At 39.2% G+C, this 12,244-nt stretch overlaps 1 protein-coding gene and 1 pseudogene across 8 annotated transcripts in view; one reads left to right on the top strand and one right to left on the bottom strand.

Annotated features, from left to right (window-relative positions):
* Positions 1-4,585, bottom strand: part of LOC133086917 (uncharacterized) — a 44,204-nt pseudogene extending 39,619 nt beyond the window's left edge.
* Positions 1-12,244, top strand: part of DISP1 (dispatched RND transporter family member 1) — a 215,638-nt gene that overhangs the window by 39,546 nt on the left and 163,848 nt on the right. The window lies entirely within an intron of this gene.

Here is a 12,244-nt window from a genome sequence, read left to right on the forward strand (position 1 = left end):
GAGGGCAGGACCTTGTTTGTTGCAGCACTGTGTACCCAGCATTTTTATACAGTTTTGCTTATCTCATGTTCTCTATTTCTAAGTGTAAGAACTTTTACCATTTTTTTTTCTGTTTCCCTATTTCCTCAGAAGTTTGATTATTCCTTCTCCATCTTAGGAAAAAATGATAACAGAGCATAGCACCCTATTCTATGGCTGGATAGATAAGCTAACTCTTTGTGGGCTAATCCCTAAAGTAAAGAGGTTGGAAGTTAACAACAGGTTCTCTGTCTGCCTCAGATAAAAAGGAGCAAGATAGTAGATGGGAATCTGGAGGACACACATATTGAAAAGAAAAATATTAGGGTAAAAGCTAGGCAGACACAGACAGGCTTAGCACTTCAGTGGAGAATCCAGGAAAGGAGTTTGGTCTGGGTCCAGGAAAGATAATCTAGATTATAATGGGGTACACAAGGCCTTACTGTGGAGACATTCTGTGACAGCCACGTAGTGCAGACTTTGCTTACACATCTGATATGTCATCCAGGCTGCATGCTTTCAGAATGCTACCCTCTTTGTATTTTTATGTATGTATACAGTGTTTGTATACTGATAGTTAAGACTTTATATTTTTAAAAACATGCTGCTATGACTCTTTTTAGTAAGCTAAATATATCCTTCAGGTTAGTTTTCCTAAAAGTGAACTATTGACTCATATCCTGGCTCTGTTACATGTGAGCTATGTGATATTTGGCAAGTTAGTCAATTTCTTTTGAATCTTTTATCAGCTATAAAATAGAAAAATACCTTGCAAAATTGTTGGGGTGGAGAAATATTTAAAGTGCCAAATACAGTGCCAGGTGCACAGCAGGGATTCAGTTAGTGACGGGTAGTATTTTTTGATAATGTCTAACTATTTGTATATCATTTGGCAGTACATTCCATTAATATAATATGAGCGCTAACTCATATGAGTGTCACTCTTGGGAGTTTCAGTATTTATTTTTTGATTAAATATATACTGTGTTCTTTCCTAGATTTCTGAGAGAGCAAGACACCATATTAGTTGTGTTGAATTATTTTCAGTAACTCAAAAGGTATATATTAGCTGTCATAAGCAGCTTCATTGAAAAAAAGATAATTTCAAATTTTGAAAGGGTCATTTATTCTTTAATTTTACTTGGGTTATATTTGTATCCCTGACAAAGATAACTAATAGTCCTCTCCAACTAAATTGGAGTCAGGCTATAAGATATACCAGTTATATCACCTTCTCTCTGTACTGGAGTTGTCATCTACTCCCCCCACCCCCTGCCCATCTTTGGTAATACAGTTGATTTTCCAACCCTAATGATCACTACTGTGCTAGATGATATGGACAAAGTAAGTAAGTTGTTGCCTTGCAAATATTAAAAATTTTTTTTTCCCAAACTATTTAAAATATATTTTGTTTAAAAACAAAACGTCAGGTACATTTGGAAACATCTCAGCGCAGACTTTGTTACTGGGGAGAGAAGAAGATAAACTTGAAAGAAATGGTGTGCAGTGGTAAATTTTATACTTCTTTTAGGTAACTTTGGCATCTATTTAGAAATTTAGCTTAATTCAGCAGGCATTATGGATTTCTATTTTGTATTTAGGATAGTAGCAAAAAGTATCAAATACAGCAAATAGAGCTTGTAGTTAAGTATGAATAATTTTGACTCTTCAGATAGAAGGAATATGGTGTTTCATTCTCTGAGCACAAACTTGGTACTGGGAACTTTTAGTGACCATGAAGGTAAACACAACTGGGAAAAAAAAATCAGGCTTAAATTCTTCTATTCTAATGACGTAAGTGAGCACACTAGAGTTTAGAAATATTCGTACAGAGAAACTACTGTGACTGTGAAGGTTTCCTTCTTTAGCTTTATGTTGGTAAGATAACATTGCTTGATGAATTCTCAGTAAATGTAGAGAAGTAGTAATGTGTGACCAAACTTTAGGATTTACTTGGGACTAGAGCTTTATTATCACTTGAAAGAAAAAATTATCGTTTAAACCGTTTAACGTCTGGGAATGATTGTAATTGTGACAGGACAAACCTTACTTTCACTGGAGGATAGAATAAGATAGTGAAAAGAGCACTGGAATGGAAGTCAGAAGTCTAGAATCTCTACTTACCTTGTGTATCTCTACTTACCTTGACAATGGTGTGTTGCTGTGCACGCCCAACTTTAGGGCTTGATGGGTCAGATAACACTCAGTTCATGATGGGCAGCTGAGGTCTCTTGGTAACTTGGTAGCCCATGGTCAAGCATTTGGTTTCTACTAAGGCCCAGTAGCGGCCAAAAATTGTCTTGTAAAGGGAGAATGGTTATCTGAAGATGATGTAGGGTCTTGCTTCAGAATCCTAAAGGCCTGTTCCGTGATTCACTGTGGGGACCTGCAAAGGCTCACACAGCATCCCTACCTGCCAATGACCCTTCAGGCACCATGGGATCTGCTGGATCATTTTGGCCCAAGTGGCAGAGCAGTTTGCACAGCAGCCTAAACCTGTTGTAAACCTTCTCTTGTTCTGGGCGCCCCCTCAAACCAGCAGCTGTTCCAGCCGCTTGGTAAATGGGCAGGAGTAACACACGCCAGTGAGGACTGTGGTGCCTCCAGAATCCACACTGGCCCCCTAAACGTTGTGCCTCTTTCTTGGTTGTGGGAGGGGCCAGATGTTGTAACCTATCTTTCACCTCAGGAGGAATATCTTGACATGCCTCACACCACTGGCCCCTAGAAATTTCACTGAGGTAGAAGGCGCCCCCTGTATTTTAGTCGGATTTATTTCTTGCCTTCTGATATGCAAATGTCTGACCAATTAGTCTAGAGTAGTTGCTGCTTCTCTCTCACTAGTCCAGCCAGTGTCAGGTCATCAGTGTAATGGACCAGTGTAATATACTGTGGAAGGGAAAGACAGTTAAGATCCCTGTGATGTAAACTATGACCTGGAGAGTTGATATACCCTTGAGGTAAGACAGTGGAGATGTATCACTGGTCTTACCAGCTGAAAGCAAACTGCTTCTGGTGGGCCTTACGGACAGTCTGGAGAAAAAGGCATTTGCCGGATCAATAGCTGCATATCATGTACCAGGGGATGTATTAACTTACTCAAGCAATGAAACCACATCTAGTACAGCCACTGCAATTGGAGTCACCGCTTGGTTAAACTTACCATAATCCATCATTCTCCAAGATCCATCTGTCTTCTGCACAGGCCAGATAGGAGAGTTGAATAGGGAGTGGTGGGAATCCACAACCCCTGCATCTTTCAGGTCCTTGATGTTGGCCTGATCTCTGCAGTCCCACCAGGGATGTGGTATTGCTTTTGATCCACTATTTTCCTAGGTAGAGGCAGCTTTAATGGCTTCCACTCAGCCTTTCCCAACAAGATAACCTTCACTCCACAGGTCACGGAGGAGCCAATGTGGGAATTCTGCCATCTGCTAAGTATGTGTATTGCAATTACGCATTCTAGAACTGGGGAACCCACAGGATGGGTTTGGGGACCCACTAGGCCCACTGTGAGATGGACCTGAGCTAAAACTCCATTGGTAACCTGTCCTCCATAAGCCTTTACTGTTGCTGGAGGGCCGTAGTTTTGGGTCTTCCGGAATCAGTGTCAGTTCAGTGTCCATTAGTCCCTGAAAGGTCTCATTGTTTTCTTTTCCCCCGTCCATAGTTACCCTGGTAAAAGGCTGTAGGTCCCTTTGGGAGGGCTGGGAGAACGATTAACAGTATACATTTTTGTAGTGTACTGGGGTCCTTTCTCAAGGGAACCAGACTCCCTTTCATTTAAGGGGTTCTGGGTCTGTAAACTGGCTCAAGTCTAGGAATTGATTGAGGGGCCATGACTCTCTGTTTTTATGATTTGAGTTAGAATTTTGTTCTTTTGACCTAGACTTTTTTGCTTATTCAGATCAAGTAAGAAGTTGGTAAGCTTTCTGTCTATTTCACTTCTAGCAATACCATGATTAGCCAACACCGTAGGTCTGTATGAATCATACTGTTCTAATCGCTGCTTTGACTCTTGTCATTACGGTAACTATGCCCACCTTGCCTTTGGCAGCTGAGTGCTGCCACTTGGCCCCTGCCACCCTGGGACCCAATTACTCCCATTACATTTAGGTTTTCTGGTTGAATGGTTGCAGTTCCCAGTGTAAGGTCTGGCTTACAGAGAAGAGTAATCAGAAAGCTCTTCAAGGATGCTGGGGCTCCTCTCACAAATTTATTTCTCAGAGTATTGGTGAAAGGTGTGTCTTCTGGACCCTCCCATGGTGGGTGAGTAGGTCTTATTTGACAATTCACTCTAACATTCCAGTTTCCTAAGCCTTTGAATCCCTTGTGCATTAAATCAAAGGGGACCCAGGGGTCAGGTATTTTAAATTTGCTCATGGTGGGCCATCTTTTGACGTTTCAGCCAACCAACCAAACTATTAGAGCCCTTTCTAATGCCCCCAGCTGCAACATTAGATGCAGAATCTTTGCTTAGTGAGCCCATATCAAGAAATTCAGCCTGATTCAACTTTATGTTCCTTGTACTGTTCTCCCACACCCTTAAATATCCATTCCCAGACATGTTCCGTGGGTTTCTGCTTGCATACATTAGAAAACCCAAATAGTTATTTCGGAGTGCATGTAGCACACCTCCTCATGGGTCACACTTCGTACCTCACCTTTAGGGACCTGCTGGGACTTGAGTCTAGTTATAAATCTAGAAGAAAAGAGGGGTGGTGGAGGTGAGTCAGCATTGTCTTACATGGCAGCTCCCTCTGGGGAGACCATTACTGTTTCATTATGCAGAGTGGGGTTAACCCCCTCAGAGGTGGAAAGGCTGATACCAGTGTGGGTGGAGAGGCTGCTACTGCTGGACACCCAGGACTATTTGGTTAGAGCCAATCCAGTTCTGTCACATTTAGCGAGAAATTTTACAATATATATGCATTCCTTTTGTTATTTAACATGATTTAGTGGAAATAGTATAGGATCAAGATGGAGTTGAATCCTGGCTTAATTATTTTTAGCTATGTGGCCTTAGGCAAATAGTTCTGATTTTCAGTTTCTACGTTTATAAAGTAGAGATTATAATACATACCTGTGACAAAGACTGCCAACTATGCCCTAAGAGCCATTCTTTTTTTTTTTTTTTCTTATTTTGAGAAATGGAATCCCCAGTTCCACCCCAAGTTTTAGCCAGCCATGACCACCCAACTACAGCTGCATTTCTCAGCTAGATGCACCTAAAAGGGGCCCTGTGACTAAGTTTGGGACATTAGGATGTTAAAGGAAGAGATGTGGACAACTTTTTGGGTCATCTTCTTAAAGAGAAGGTCATTTGCCCTGGATGTCCTCTTTGGGAAATGACAAGAATTGAAGCAGAAGCCTTGGATCCAGGGATGGACGCCAGTTGTTGAAGATGGCACAACCGACTAGCTAGTCTGGGTTCCCTGGAGCAGAGCTGTTTACCTGCCCTAGATTGCTCACTTACCTTCGAACTGTTATGTGAGAGAGAAATAAACTTCTATCTTATTTAAAACCTTGTATTTTTGTTTTCCTTTGTTACAGCTGTTAACAGTTTGTTACAGTCTGCCTAAACACTACCTTAAAGAGCTGTGAAGACTAGAGATTATATTCCTAGTTTAGTGTGTGACACATAGTAAGTGCTCTATCAGTGTTTTCTATTGTTTGTTAAATATTTATGTTCTACCTGTTGTGGTGAGGCACAATGCTAAATATAAAGATCATGAAAATGATTTCTATTATCAGTGGGTTTAAGAAAATTAAAAACAAGGGTTCTTTCAATTAAAAAGATATAAAATAACTAGCAACAACCAGTTAGAGAACAAAATTTTTATGGTGTCATTCATAATAGTAACCAAAAATATACTTTATCTAGAATGAAATAATAAGAAATGGGCAAGAGGACCTGTATGAGAAAAATTTACAATTTAATTAAGATATAAAAGAATGTAAAAATGAATGGAGAGATTAAAATATTTAATATTAAAATATTGCCATTCTTTTATGTTACTTAATGTTATAAAATGTTGTCTCTTACGAAGGTTAGTTTGTAAGTTTAATTAATGTTAAAGACTCAAGTAATGAGGTAAAATGTGTAATGAAAAACATTGATCCTTGGCTAACTCCTTCTCAACCTTGGGTTGTTATCCCCAGAGGCAACTATTTTTAATTCTCTTTTAGCAGTTTCTTCTGGTATTTACTTCCATATTTTTCAATGTTACTTATGATCTCATTTCTTAATTTTTCAATTTTAGTCACTCTATTTTGGCTTTTTAATAAGGCAAATGAAGATTTAGCTCTTTTATACCCACCCCCCCATCAGTTCTTTCCCTCTCCCCCTCAACTTTCTTCTCCCATAATAGTTAGTACAATTTTTGGTTAGTCACTGTCTTCATTATTATAATTATGTATCATTCATAGCTGAGCCACAAAGTGATTATTATGATTACATTCACTTTTCCCCATAACTTATTTTTCTTGGAATTTATGGGAAATTTTCTTTTATTATATCTTTGATAATATCTTCTGCTCCTTTTTCTGTCTTCTAGAATTTCTATAGTCTAATATTGGATCTCCTGGATTTTGATCTAATTTTCTAGTGTCTGGGAGATTTCCTCAGCTTTATTTTCAGTCTTACTATTATATATATATTTTAAGTTTCTGCTCTCATTTAAAATTTTCAAAAGCTTTTTCTTGTTTTCTGAGTTTTTCTTTAGGTAATCCCCTGTTCTTGTTTTATGGATACAATTTCATCTCATCTCACTGAATTTTAGATTTTAAAAAACGGTTTCTTTGTGTACTGTATAATTTTCTTTGTTTTTCTATCTGATTTGGTTTCTTTTTTTTCATGATAGAATCATTTCTCAGTTGTTCCTCAAATGTTTAATTAATGCTGAAAATCTTAGTGGAAACTCTGTGTGCGTGGGTTTCACTCTAGGGCTGTTAGTTGAAGACCAGATTCATTTTATTGAGACATCTCTGACTCTTAAAACTAACAATCTTTTCTCTTGGACTGATTTTTCTTCCCAAGGAGGAATCCTTGTCTTCTCCGTAGGCAGTAAAAGGCTGGCCATCAGTTTATGGCAGTTGAGTAGGAGAAGAGAGCTGGGGAGTAGGGGTTGATCTCACTGCTTAGTATGTAAACTTGTATTTACTCTCCTTGTTTTCAGTACAGTATCTTATCCTCACACTCAGTGCCTTTAGTCCCTAAGTCAAGTCTGTCAGATTCAGTTTTTACCAGAGAGTAAGTGCTTTTCTCTTGCCAGAGTGAGAGTTAGTTGGAGAATTGGAAAGGAGTGTCTAGCTGTTCCTTATGCGAACTTTCTGTCATCCTCCTGATTTTAGCCCCACTCATAACTGCTCCATTCTATGCCTTTCTAGATTCTTTATTGTGAATTATTTTCTTGTTGACATCCTTCTCTTAACTACAGATAGTTAGGTTTCAACTTTATCTGTTCTGCTAATAAGTCAGAAAATATTCACCCCTTTGCTTTCCATCTTCCAAAATTTTATTAATTTCTTTTGTCTTTAATTTCCTCCTGTTTTTATCCTTAGTATTTAATACTTAAACGTTTTTTCCTTTACTGTCTTTTTAGTGGAGTTTTGGGAGCGAATGGAGATAAATGTATGTATTATCTTTTAACCAGAAATCTTTCAGTTTTTTTAAATAGTAAACAAAGTTTAAATAAAATAGCATGAAAACAAAAAGACTGGTAAGAGGAAGTAGTTTGATGCTCTCTGGATTTCTTCAGAGGCAAACCTCATTTAAGAATGTCTTGTTTTCTCTCTGTCTCCAGCATCTTTACCCTTTTCTACACAATTGTGTTAGCACATGCAGGGCCTCTGGTGTTTGGAATGCTCAGTTTTTCTGGCTCCTGCAAATTACATTCTTGCGACTACTAAAAATCTCCCATGTCAAGCATATTCTTATTTTTTTTTCTAAGCCATTTCTGTATGACATCTTAAATTTCTAGTCTAAAACTTGTATTGAGTCTAAATCAGTGGAAATTTTAGTGATAAATCAAATAGTGCTTTAACCCTATATCCTATATATCAGATAATGTTTCTAGTTGCAAATAACAGAAAACCTAACTAGCTAAAACAAAGGGGATTTATTTCATTTACTTAACCGGAGAGTTTAGAGATAGGTCAGTCTTCAGGTGCTATTTGATCAAGACTCTGGCTCTGTTTCTTTGTAGTTCTCTCAGCTCTGCTCTAATCTTCATGCTGATTTTGTTTTTAGGTTGGCTTTCGTCATGGTTGCAAAATGGCTGCAGCAGTTCTAGGCATCATATTTCATACCACATCATACAGAGGAGGAGAGGTGTTCTTTCCCAGAAGTTCCCAGAAAACATCTCCAGACATCGGGGTGAAGTGGGGGATATTACACTGAACACCTTGCACCTGAGTCTTATGCCTTATTGCTAGAGTGAGGGTGGTTGTATTCCCTCCAAACATACAGGTTGTGTGAGGCAGGAGTAGTACTACCAAAGCAAAGTAGGGGCCATGGTCATTGGGAAGGCAACCACAATATCCATTACTGTGTTTAGTCTTAATCTCTCTGCTTTGATCACTATATAATCATTTTTATATTTTATATCATTATGCTTTTTATAAATTAATTTCCCATAATTTTTCAAATTTCACTAGTCTTACCCATGAATAAACCATTTTGTCTTCATCCTAGAGGCTTTTCTTGAGAATTTGTTTCATACAAATTCTTCTCCCAATAATTCTTCTGTCTTTAGAGACTTTTTTATTCTACCTTTTGATAGTCTCTTCTAAAGAAAGGAAACTTTTCATCTCCCTCCCTCCCTCCTTCTTTCAGTTTTCTTTACCTCCCTTCTCTCATCTTAATGAAGCCTGAGAAGAAAAAGAATTGTATTTTTACTGCTTGACAAGCTGTCTGTCTTCCTGAGGGGAAGAAGTGTTCTGTGGTTCCTTCTTTCACATGCTGTGTCATCCTATCTCCCTTTCTTTTTTCCAGATGTGCTTATTGAATGACAGTAATATCAGCATAGAGCCTTCTTAATGTCTTACTGTGTTTAATTTTAGTTTGCAGTATACCATTTAGTTTCTTCATCTTGAGACAGTGTTTTTTGATTGCTTTTGAGATATTCTCTTTGTCTTTGGTTTTTTTATAGTTTCTTCATAATGTGTCTTAGTGGGATATGTTATGTTGGAGGTTCCTAAATCTGATGATTAATGCCTTCCATCATTTCTGGAAAATCCTCACCTATTATTTCTTCAAATATTGCTTTTCATTCTATGCTCTTCTTGATTTGCTGTAAGATGTTACTGGATCTTCTATCCTATGCTCTGTATTTCTTAATGCCATTTTTTCATTTTCCATCTGCACTCAGAGTAATTTTCTAAGCTTTTTCTTTTTTAAATTAATGATTTCTTAAGCTGTGTCTAATCTGCAGTTTAACCCAATGTATATTTTCTTTTTATTTCAGTGCTTATAAAACTCTGTGTTCCCCCCAAAATCTGTCTGGCCTTTTTGATATGTTTTATAATGTCTTTTATGTTTTTAAATAATTTTAAGCATACTTTATAAGTGCTATCTATACTATTAACTGAAGCTTTTATTGTCTAATTCTGTTGTTTTTTGTGTCTTCTGTTTCCCTCATGGTGGGTTATTTCTTCATGAGCTTTGGATTATAAGCTCATCTTTAGTGAGGCTTTATTTTTGGGAATTCTGTAGGTCCAGAGTAGTTTTATATTTGTTTTTGCTAGGTATCCAGGGGTATTACTGGCCTGCAGTCAGTCTTTTTATAAGTTTCTAAGCCTCGGATTTCTTGAACTATGCAGGTAGTATGAATTTGAACTTCAAACCTCTGTAAAGGCTGGCCCACAGTTCAAGTTCTCAGTGTAGACTTATTTTTTGTCTGTCTAGAACCCTGGCCAAGATAGTTAAACTTCTTTGCTGGGGATCTTGGTTTTATGAGGGGTTTTATTTTAACTCTCTGTCTCTCAAGGTTAAGGCCTCATCTCCAGCTGCTTGTTAGGTGTTAAAATTCAAGCCTCTTGGTTATAGAAACGAACATAACCGCAATCAATTCATGCTTACTGCTCCGGTTTTCAGTTCCTGTCTAAGTTTTGGCCTCTCAGTACTTAATTTCCTTCTATGTATTTAAGGGAATGTTTGTTCTATTTCATCCAGCATTGGGAGATGTTTAAGGTTGTTTTAGGTCTGGTTCTCCAGGGAATAGAGATTTGAGGCAGAGTTTTGCATGCCGGAGGTTTTTGAGGTGATTCTCTTGGCAGCAACACCAGTAGGGAAGTGAAGGGTTGTGAAGCAGGACTGGGCAGAGGGAGAAGCTGACTCGTAGTGCAGTTGCAGCTAAGACTTCAGTTCTGTGCGGAGCTCTGGACCTGGATCAACCTTCAGAGATATCCCCAATCCAGGCATGGGGCCAGGTCTTTGTACCTCAGGGAACCCTGCTCTCTAACAGTATTTCCTCTGGTCAGACTGGCCTAACGAGGACAGCTACCACTGAGCTGAGCAGTACTGGTGCCCTTCTCAGCAGTGCATTCCTTACCGCTTTGGGGAATGTAATGACCTCTGGACCCTCCTGTGGAGTATGGTTGGCAGGCAGCTTTTTCAGCCATACCTGGTATATGCTCTCTGGGGTCCCGGCTTCTCTGAACCTTTCATTGCTTCACTTTACTGTCTGCCGCAGTAGTTCTGGCATTTTTCCGTCACTTACTGTAGACCTTCACTTATTCCAAGCTTTTAAGAGCCATCTTAGCTGTGGGGTGGTATCATTTCCAGGGTCATTGTCAAGGTGTTAAATCCTGTATCATGGGAGGATACCTAGATAGCTCTCCTTTATCCAGCTTTATATTCCATCTCCCTTGATCCAGCGTCTTCAGGATCCAGCCCTACATGTGCTTTTCCAGCTGCTGAGGGTACATGTTGGCCAAGTCAGTCCTGCAGCTCCTTCCGCACGTAGTCCCTTTCTTCCTCAGCACATTCAGCCCTTCCCAAGCATGGTTATGTGTGATTGGTCTAGAGGCCCGGAGGGGAAGTGGAGGTTGATCCTGGAGGACATAGGTTGTCTTGTAAGGTAGAAACCTCTGCATCATCTTCAGGCAAGGGGAAGTGCTAATTCCTCAGGATCAGATAGTTCCTGGAAATCTGGAGATTCAAGATTTTCAAGCGCATCACCCGGGTGTCCTCATGCTAAGTCTTAGGGTTCCATGCCTTCCTAATCAGAACCCTGACCTTGGTGTAGCTGATTTGAGGGGATTGAAAATTCACCCTGGAGCTCAGCTACCCTTGTGTTCAGTCCTGGGCCCAAGCTTTCAGTTTTTGTTTTTGTTTTGTTTTGTTGTTGTTGTTGGAGATGAGAGGCTCTTTATATGCTGCCAAGGAGGTCCTTTGACTTTTGTACTGTATCTTCCATTGGTGATTAATCAGTCAATTGCCCATTGCACCAGTAGCCCCCAACAAGAGCCTGATCTGATTGCATAGTTCTTATAATTACTGCTTTCCCCTAACTTCTCAAAGCCTGAGATGTGATATCCATCAGTGCATTCCCCTTTTACTGGTGTCTCACCCCAGATCGCTAGTTGTGAAAGTTTTAACAACTGTACTACCACCTGCCAGGGGCTAATAGTACTCTACCTCCCCCTAGTGATGGGGGCTTTGGGTGAGGGCAATTCCTGGCGTGACTCTCGGCTGTGAGCCAACAGTAGCTAACATTCTTGGCAACTGGGGGATGGAGTCTTTAGGCACAAGACCTGAGCAGTGAACCATAGTGTCCACTGCAGAAGGGTCTCCATTATCTTAGTGTGCAGTACAGCCACAAGTAAAAGCTATCCCAAGCGTGTAGAACATACATTCTTATGTGGACTCTTTTTTTCTTAGTAGGTAATAAGTTTGGATATGATTTCTTTGAGTCATTCAGTCCTCATCTTAGCAGAAATTTCATTTTCAAAGTGTGTAACTCATTAATCATATCACTGAAATGAGAGATCATGATTTTGAGATAAACCTAGGCATTATTGATTTATTACTTTAAGGGGTAGATACTACTTTTTGGTGATGGTGATACAATTTCTTTTTTTAGGAAGTTTTGTAATAGTGTGTCATATTGCCAGCTTATTTTTTTAAAAAAAACTTTTTACAGAACCAAGTCCTGCAGCTTTAACTACTGACATTCCTGAAAAAGAAAAGTCAGAAAACATGATCATACAGTTCAGTGGTTTT

This window comes from Eubalaena glacialis, chromosome 3 (assembly GCF_028564815.1).
Source record: "Eubalaena glacialis isolate mEubGla1 chromosome 3, mEubGla1.1.hap2.+ XY, whole genome shotgun sequence".
Taxonomy (NCBI): domain Eukaryota; kingdom Metazoa; phylum Chordata; class Mammalia; order Artiodactyla; family Balaenidae; genus Eubalaena; species Eubalaena glacialis.